At 57.0% G+C, this 9,470-nt stretch overlaps 1 long non-coding RNA gene across 9 annotated transcripts; it reads left to right on the top strand.

Annotated features, from left to right (window-relative positions):
* The first annotated feature begins 1,263 nt into the window (after positions 1-1,263).
* Positions 1,264-7,467, top strand: LOC102008684. Of its 9 annotated transcripts, none has more exons than XR_001234168.1 (5): positions 1,264-1,350; positions 2,036-2,236; positions 2,850-5,607; positions 5,699-5,995; positions 6,337-7,467. It is a non-coding gene; the product is annotated as an uncharacterized LOC102008684 (long non-coding RNA). The 9 variants fall into 9 exon arrangements; XR_001234167.1 differs by having other exon boundaries at positions 1,267-1,350; positions 2,013-2,236; XR_001234164.1 differs by lacking the exon at positions 1,264-1,350 and having other exon boundaries at positions 2,160-2,236; positions 2,850-3,044; positions 3,146-5,607.
* The last annotated feature ends 2,003 nt before the right edge of the window (positions 7,468-9,470 follow it).

The following is a 9,470-nucleotide window of genomic DNA, read 5'->3' as shown; positions in this document are numbered from 1 at the left end:
AAAAAAAAAAAAAAAAAAAGAAGAAAATTATATGATCACCAAACTTTTTAAGCAAAAAAAAAACCTTTTTAAGCAACGTCTTATGCTAGAAAGAAATGAAATATAGATACTAAAGAAAAGAACATATGAGATGAGAATTTTATATATATAAAAAACTAACGTGTAAGTAAAGCCCCAGCGAGGGAATCCATTATCAGCATGCCGAATGCAGGCAGAAGCATTGCCAGGAACCTTTCCCAAAAGCGCCAGGGCTCAGACCTCAGCGGGGCAGGCTGAGCTGGGGCTGTGGGTCCACCGGCAAGGAGAGGCTGGGTAGTGGGTGGAGGGCGGGGTGCCGGACAGCGGGACTGCATGGCCCACGCCTGCATGAGTGCTCAGAGAGCCTGCGCGGTGAGGAGCGCGACGGCCCCGACAGTGTGGGGGGAGGACTGTCCCAAAGCACGGGGACATGAGGGAGCCTGCGGGGAGCACACGCAGAAAGCCCGGCTGCAGCCACATTCAGTTTCAGGGCGAAATATTTAACAGACTGCTTGAGAAATAATAGCCAGAATTTTGTGGAATTGAAGACGCAATATAATATACCAAGCAAGATCAAAATGGATTTATACATGGAATTTTTAACGTTAGTCATGCTACATATCATCAAAGACAAAAAATAAGGGCAGGTGTGGTGGTGCATGCCTGTAATCCCAGCACTCAGGAGGCTGAGGCAGGAGGATGACCTCGAGTTCAAGGCCAGCTTGGGCTACCTAGTGAGTTCAAGGCCAACTTGAACTACATAATGAAACCCTGTCTCAAAAAAACAAAACAAAAAAAAGACAAAAATAAGATTATAAAAGCAGCCAAAGAGAAAAGACAGATTACCTATAAAAGTCAATGAGATGGCAGTCTCCTTCACTGTAAAATCAAAGCCAGAGGGAAGCGGAGTGCCTTCGGTGCGCTAGGAAGTCATTACAGACCTGGAACTGCAGATCAGTGGCACTGACTTCTAAGAACAAGGAGAAGAAAGACATCTGCAGATCGGCAGAAAATGAGGATCTTCACTACCGGAAGCCCTGGGAGTCACGCTGAAGGGCTGTGGTTTGGAGGACAGAGACGACCGGGAAGGTGTGAGCCGTGGGGTTTGACACGTCAACAGAGGGAACAGTGTGGACGCAGTGTGGACACACGAGCGCTAGAATAATAACTGCAGTCTGTGAGCTTAAAGCGGAGATGCCTCCTAGCAGCTGGGAGCCGCGCCCAGGCGGCCCGAGACGGTCGTTAGCCTTACAGGATAGCGTGGGAATAAAGCATTTCAAATGCCGCATTCAGAGCACAGAAATGTGGCGCGTGTCTCCCAAGTCTGAGGAGGTGAGTACATGCAAAGCAGGGGGGGCCACCCGTGAGCAGGGCAGCTGCAAGCCGAGGGTGCTCTGGGGCTGCCCGGGGGTCCGCACAGCCACAGAGGCGGAAAATAGCAAGTGGCCAGGGTCGGCCTGGCTCCGAGGAACGGGGCGTGGAAGGCGGGTCCCTTAGGCTTTCCTGCCTGGCGCTGTGACCTAGGAAAATGTGATTCGTTCTCCGGTTATTAAAATATTTTAAATTAGTTTTTACATGTTCACCAATTTAAAAGCACAGGGGGTGGCTGGGACAGACTTTGTTCGGGTAGCCGATTCCCCTCTCAGGCCCCCACCCTGCAGCACAGAGGGACGAACCAGGGCCACTCAGGCAGGGCCCTGCCCAGGACCGTGGGGCTCTGGCCTAGTCACGGCTCCTGGGCTCGTTAGGAGTCAGATCCTGGCAGTGAGAAGTGACTGTTGGTGGTTAGAATTCAACAGAGACGTCGGCGGTCACGTCAGCCCTTAGTGACAGCAGTCGTTCTCCCCAGCACGCTCACAGTCGGCTGTTCCAGAGGAACCGTCCCTGGTGCGCCCGCATCTGTCAGGCTGACCCCCGCATGTGTGTGTGGTGTGTGTGTGCAATTTCAGCCTAATATCTGTGGCTAACTTCTGTTTTGCACTGTAATTTGGCAGACTATTTTTTATCTCCTGAGCAGTGGACTTTGCGGTGGTTCCTATTTTGTTGGCCCCAGAGAGCTGCCATAGAATGCCACAGTACGTGCTGGAGTCTTTCTGGCTGGCTGGATGCGATAGCTGCTGACAGACTTGCTCCAGACTCTTCGAAAAGTGAAATTAGCCTCATGTCTGCCTCCTACTAGCTACAAAACACCAATGGTCTCCAAATTACCCAGTGTTATGTAAGTTAAAAAGCCACGCAGTTGGAATTCTACAGAAATAGTCTCAGCGGCCGCTAACTTCCTGGTCCAACCATTATATAATTATTGTCCATAGCATAGTTCAGCAATTATAGATTTCCAATAAATTTCAGAACAGAATAGCATGGAGTATCCATTTTTCTAGACTTTTCCAAAACAAGTGTATCTTGTGGGGTGCTAGGTAGCTCACCCAGGCTTAGAGTCGACCTCTTCCATTTTTCCCCAGGCCACTCAGTTTTGTCCTAAAATGGCCCCACCCCCAGGAGAGGTGTGGCATGGAAGGACCTGTCCCAGAGAGGTGGGCGCTGTGTCCGGTGGGGAGGAGACTCGGGGGCCTCCGTTGCAGGGACAGGGCCTTGTCTCAGCAGCTCTGCCCACTACTTAGCAGGATCAGAAAGGCCAGGGCCTGGGGGCCAGGGGACTGCAGGCGTCCAGGTAGGAGCAGATGGGGACACGGGGACCCAGGTGTACCGTAACGGGCAAGAGTAGGGGCGGGGAAGAAAGCCAGCTCCCATGGGGCTGCCCCCCAACATTCCAAGGGCTTGTAGACTGGAATTCCACTTGCTGCCTGTTTCCTCTCCTGTTTGGGCTTCAGTGACGGGCTGCTCCCGTCTGGGGGCCACTGCAGAGGCACAGTGGAGGGACCCAGCGACGGAGCAGTGAGGTGAGACCGCAGCGCTGCGCAGAGGGGACAGCCGAGACTGAGGTGGGCCGATTGGGGCTCCTGCGGCCGCACCTGTGGCCGGGAAGGTGGCCCATGTGGGCGTTCTGGACACGGGGGAGGCAGCAGGTAGGCCGGGGATGAGGCTCGGGTCTAGGAAGCTGGATTTGGGGTTCCCCAAATTTGAGCCACCCCAGTACCCAGTGTCAGGAGCACTTTTGTACACACAGAATCCACCATCCAAGGCGGCCCCAAGACGCTCAGTCTCCTCGGCTCTCCCAGCAACTGAGCCACTGCCTCAGACAAGAGCAGCAGGCCTTCCCGCTCACCAGGGCGGCGGGCCAGCAGGGAGGACGAGGGAAGGTGCCACCCGCTTCTCCCTGGAACCCCTGAACTGGGCAGGGACCGGGCTGGCACCCTGGCTGCTTCTCTGCCCTCTCCACTGCATAGCCATTTCTGCCCACAGAGTGATGTCTGAGACAGGGCAACAGGCTGCCTCCTCCTCGGAGTGTGTGTTACCTTCTGCTTTTATCTGAAGGCGGAGGAACAGCAAAGAAGGCTAGAGCATGAGCATCGTGCTGGGCCTGCAGCATCCACATCCTGCTCCTCAACTCTGCATCAGCGTCTTCCTGAGACTGGCGATGTCCCACTGCCTGGTGTCAGAAAGAGGCCCTTCCGATACAGTGGTCTCTCTCCCCTTAGCCTTGGTTTTGCCTTCTGTGGTTTTGGTTCCCTCAACAACATTAATTGGAAAATTCCAGAAATAAGCAAGCTGTAAGTGTGAAGTTGCAGGTCATCCTAGGTAGCGTGGTGAAATCTCCCCATTCCCAGTCTGTCCCCCAGTGCAGGACCCTCCTTCTAACCAGTGGGTCCACAGTGCACATGCTATCTCTGGCGGAGCTTCCCCCGGAGCCGTCCTGAGCACTACATAGAGTGGCAGTGGCGCAGAGCTTTGTCCAGGTGACCTGTCTGTAACAGCCCTATGCTGGGTCAAAAAGCCAGTGTCATTCACGTCACTTCCTGTCCTCATGTAGGCACTTCCTGTCCTCATGTAGGCACTTCCTGTCCTCACGTAGGCACTTCCTGTCCTCACGTAGGCACTGCACCCTCTTGCGTCAGCAGCAGAAGAGAGATGGGCGAGGACCGTAGGAGAGGATGTCCTAAGGAAGTGAAGCCACACGTAACCTTCCTAGCATGTTGTTACACTGACTCTGTTTGTTACATTGTAGTTAACTGCCCGCTGTGCCTGTTGTGTCAGTGGAGCTCTATCACAGGTGGGTGCGCAGGGAGACACACAGGAGGTGCAGGCTTCGGGACCATCCGTGGTCTCAGTCGCCCACTGGAGGCTTGGGACGTACCTCAACGGTAAAGGAGCAAGGCTGATGGCAGCAAAGACTTGGGGTGCCCCCCTCCTCCTCCACTGAAAGGGAGGGAGGCTTGTGCCTGGGAGACCAGGGCAGGGCAGAGAAGGCGTGCGGCCTGTGGGGAGGGCGCTACTGTCCAGTGTGCAGATTTCAGGGTTGACCTCAGCCTGCGAGGCCAAATCAGGTTGAGTCTGCAAGGCCAGCTCGGTTCTCCCGTCGGCCTCTCCAGTGCAGCCCAGGGCTCTGCGGTCCGATCTCCTCTCTGCCCAGGCGAGCTGCTCCTCCCCAAAGTGTTCCTGCCCAAGCCAGGGCTTCAGCCTCCTGCACCATCTTCACTAAGGACCACAGGAAAGAGCTGGAAAACTCAGCGGCTGCTGCTGAGATTCACAGCGCGATGGAGGTCCTGGCAGGCTCCTTTCTGTGTGGGCGGTGCCCCGTGGCCCCTCACTGAGCGCCGCTGGAGAAGAAATGTCTGCTGCGCTGTGAAGACCGAAGTAACTCCCAGAGGTCCCCGCCTCTGAGGGGCGGAGGAGAGATGCGCGTTCAGCGGGTCTGGGCCAAGCCGGTTCTTCCAAGTGCGTTTCCAGAAGGCAACGCAGCAGGGACTGCTGTCCCGCAGGATGAGGCGCTCTGTAAGCGGTAATCGGGGCTCGTAGCAGTCTGCCTCCCGCCGCCCTTGTCGGCAGCAGAATTAGTGCACAGATCCGCCCCGCAGTCACCCACCCGAAGGGCACATGGGATACCTCCAGGGCAGAACAGCCCTGGGAGGGCACGTGCGTGGGCACAAGCCCCCACCAGCTTGCGGTGAGTGAGCAGCCGAAGCTGCTGCTGCCCCTCACCATGCAGGACCTCAGAGGAGGCCGCGGTCTGCAGGAGCAGGCGGGCCGCACCCGCAAAGCCAGCGGCTGTGCAGTGACAACGCCAGAGGAGCAGGCGGGCAGTTTCAGTACCCCCAGTCATTACAGGTGAACGCTCAAACCAAAATGCTAACTTCCAAGATTATCTCAGTTATTACTTAACAATAATGCTGCCTCTGCCAAACAAGTTATTCTTTGTGCATAAAAATAGCAAATGAGCTCAGTAATCCACAGCACCCTTTTAGGGAAAGAAGGCCATGTCAAGAATGTATCTCCTCGAAATTGAATCATGTTAACAAAGTCCAGCGAAGTGGGGCCGGACCAGGCAGGTAGGGCTGGATGCCCGCTCAGGTGCAGGGTTGGGGCGCTAAGCCGTGACGCTACTCTCAGGGATTGTGGCCTCCACAGTCGGTAAACCCTGTGCTCACCGTGGTGGCAGAGACGGGAGTGCCGCAGCACTCTGAGCTCCTGGTGAGTACGGTTAGCCAGAAACACTTTCGGAGCTCCATGGTTTTTTTACTCTTTCGAAACTTTCCCTGTTTTCGTGTCCCCGTGAATACAGTGTGCTCAGCAGTCTTCATCCCAAACCTCAGAACCGGGCCCCTGCGATGTTCGGGGAGCTCAGCCTTCGGCTCAGTTGGCAACAAACCCGGAAAAGAGTCCGTTGCTTCTTTGATAAGCATCTGAGGAGCTCATGGCGATGTGAGGAAATCTTCCAACTGGAAATGTGTGAGGGAAAGCCAAGGCCCTGAAGTTTCAGTGGGCTCCATCTCAATCGGTGAAGGTCCCTGCATGCACGGCCTGGTTACACACAGCAGGCGCAGCTCCACTCCCGCACCGGAGGAGCCCGTGGACCAGGGTGAGCGGAAGGGCGCGGCTAAGTCTGTCCCGGGGATGAGACCAAAGCCCGGGCGGCGGGCGGGTTACTGTGGGGTGGGGGTCAGGGGGGAGGCATGGAGAAGAGCTGTAGGGAAGACAGCGCTTGGTTCGTGGTGAAAAATGCACAGGAAATTCCAGGGCAGGAGGAAAGGGTAGAAGGCCCCTCTGGAAGAAGCGACAGCTCTTAGATATAGGCACTCAGGAGGCTCTAGGAAGGGGTGACATGATCCTCATGGACTGCTGTGCATGTGTGTGCATACATGGGTGTGTGTGTGTGTGTGTGCGTGCACGCACGCATGTGTGTGCATATGTGTGCCACAGGCAGGGCGGCCCTGATGCCAGAGGTCGGAGGGAATGAGTGTGTGAACTCCACGCAGTGCCTGCTGACCCTGCCGGCCTGGATCTCATCATCCCTAGGAAGCCAGCAGAGGCCTGTATTGGGGGAAGGTCATTCTGATAGCAGTGTGGCCCACAGCTTGGGTGGGGCAAGACAAGAGAGGGAGACAGGGAGACCCCGGGGGCTGCTGGGGGGGGAGGTGTTTGAAATGAGGCATGTCCAGAGCAGCAGCGCCAGAAGAGACGGTCTTTCTGGGGCAGAGCAATAGGATGGATTGATTACCTGATTTATGTGATAAAGGGAGAGATCATCTTACTTTTATAAAATAGGGATGCAAGAGGCTTGGGAGGTTTAGGAGGTCGATGGGGAGTCAGAACTCACACTGCAGACATCTCAGGACCCTGAAAGAGTCCGGGTGACATCTTGAGAAAGCAGTCGGATGGAGTGTGAACGCCACGTGCAGTGACTGAGACCAAGTACCAGCCAGGAGAGCATGGATGAGGCGATGCCGAATATCACAGCCGCAGCAGAAACGCCGGACCCGCGGGCAGGTTGAGCAAGCCCCTCCACCACTTCCAGCTGAGAAGTGCAATGCAGGCCTCAGTTTCCCCCCATCTCAAGGCTCTCTGGACTGCTCTATAAGGTCACCCAAGAACCCAGGGGCAGCTACCTTTACTGTCAGCTGGTTCCGGCTAGACTCAAACACCTCGTTCCTTAACCAGGAGCCTTTTCCTGTCTGCGTGAGAGCAGGGTGTGTATATCTGCGCTCAGTGAAGGTCACGGTTCTCCGTGTCTGTCTTCCCGTGCTGACACACGTAGTGCCCAGATGCACAGCCCTGACCCTTTCTCCGGTACGTGCTGGACCAGGCCTGTTCAGCCTGAGGGGCCACAGGTCACCCTACCTCGGGAGCCAGCGTCCAGCTTCTACTCTATGCCAGGGTCCTGCTGTCACTGCCACGGGCTCTGTGGCTGGACGAGACTGCTTTTTGGCTCAAGAAAAATTGTTTTTGCAATTGTCTTATCTGAGCGCACAAAATAATTTAGGGGCTCACACACCGTGTATAATCAAATTACCCATTAAAAAATACTGGAAGGAAACTGTTCTTATTGCTTCCATTGCATGATTAAAATACTTTGATCTGAGGGTCAGTAAGCAGTATGATTCCTTTGAGGATTCGGCCAAAGCAGCCGCCAGGACAGAATGCGTGAAAAGCCAACCCAGGGTAAGACGGGCCGCGGGAGCCGCTCGGCCGAGGCAGAGCTGGAGAGCAGCCGGCCGCATCACTTGGTTCTTGTGATTCCCACTCCGTGGGTTTCAAATCTGGCTGCAGAGCAGAGTCATCTGAGGACACTTTCTTCTCCCAAAGGGAATGTGCCTGGACCCCACCTGTCCTTCCAGAGGGGTCCTTATTCCACCACATTTTATTTATGAGGCACGAAACGTGAACGGCGCTTCAGCAGAAGCTGGGGATGACCACAAATACGCACCCATGTGACACACAGCGTCCCGGGAGGCAGGGGGCAGAGGCCTGGTCAGGCGCTTTCTGTGGCTCCCGGCTTCCCGGGGAAGCCAGGCCCTTGCTGGTGCCGCAGGGACAGCTCAGCCCTTCCTCCGTCACCCCGCCAGCGGCACAGCCTCGCCGGGACACCTGGGGCCGCGTGCTGGCCACGGGACAAGGGGGAGCCCGGGGAGGGCTGGCAGCTCTGGGGGACTGTGACAGCTCAGGCTCCGCTAGTCTCTCTGTCCCTCCCTTCCCCTCCAGGGCTCTGCCGGGGACTGAGCAGCCCTGACACAGAGGCCGTCGTGCCAAGCACTCCTCTCTGGGCACCGTGACCCCAGCACCATCACCGCTAGCACAGCTGGGCCAGGGTAAAGGGAAGCAGCCCCAGGACCTCCGCGCGGATCCTGCCACACCGTCCTCAGCCTGTCCCAGCTGCACCCTGGTTCTGACCCTGCTGTGGACCATCTGACCCAGCAGCGATTTATCAAAACCACAGCCCTGCAAAGGGGACCCCCGCTGCCCAGCAGGATAAGGGGCCCCGCAGGCCTGAGGCCTCATCCTCCTGCTGGCCCGGGTGCTGCAGGACTCAGCCCCGGGCTGATGGGAGCCGCAGTTTCTGCCAAGATCGCCTGATCCTCTCAGGAAGCCCTCGGCCTCTGTGCCAGCCGCCTCTGGCCGGGCCATGTCCATCCCCTCGGAGCACGCGAAGGTGTTCTCAGGTGGGCAGAGAGTGGGTGCAGATGAGATGAACGGCTCTGAGTACTGGGGTGACCCATCCAGAGCACAGTGCAACCCAGGAGGGCTGTGGGAGAGGATGAAGCAGGGGAGCTGGGGCCTTGGCGAGGGTCCAGCCCGCGCTCCACCCCAGACGGAGGATAGGGAGCCCTGAGACCGGATCCACTGCCAGAACCTCGCCGTGCTGACAGTAGAAGCGAGGTGAGGACCGCAGCCCCCGCTTCTCGCAGCGCAGCCCCTGTGGCTTCCACGGACAAGGCCAGCCCTTCGGGAGAGTGGACAGGCAGCCTGGAGGGCCGGCACCTCCGCCACACCCCAGGGGCACAGGAAACAGCGCGGAATAGGAAAGACGTGGCGAAGACAGCCGTCGCTAAGTGACAGGTGGAGCGGGAGGACGGGAAGGAAGTTCCGGCGAGCTTCACCTCTGAGCTGGCCCGAGCCGTCACTCAGGCAGTGGAGCGGGGTGCGGTCGGCGCGCGCCCCGGATGAATGGTGCGCTGTGCACGCACACCTCTGCCTCCAGGGACGACGCGGACTGCAGCGGGCCCCACACGGCCTCCCTGAGACTTGGCTGCCTCCCCACGCTGTGAGATCGAGTCTCAGAGTTTGCATCACTGTCCCCATGCACTGGGACCTGGGGGCGCTTTACAGCTGAGCTATAGCCCTGGCCCTTTTAAAGGTTTATTTTGAGGCAGAATCTCCCTCTGTAGCCCAGAAGGTGCAGTTCTCCTCCTTCAGCCTCCCACGTGGCTGGCCAGGGTTATAGGCCTCACCAAGCTTCCAGCTGGTTCTGAAGCCAAATTTTTCTGAGGGCAGAGAACTGCATTCTGAACACGTGAACACCTCAGGGAGGCCGGCTGAGTGTTTCCAAGGACTGCCCC

This window comes from Chinchilla lanigera, unplaced genomic scaffold (genome assembly GCF_000276665.1).
Source record: "Chinchilla lanigera isolate Chin_1 unplaced genomic scaffold, ChiLan1.0 scaffold00002, whole genome shotgun sequence".
NCBI classification, from domain to species: domain Eukaryota; kingdom Metazoa; phylum Chordata; class Mammalia; order Rodentia; family Chinchillidae; genus Chinchilla; species Chinchilla lanigera.
Note: the sequence above shows the minus strand (reverse complement) of the source record. Positions and strands in the feature narration are given on the sequence as shown.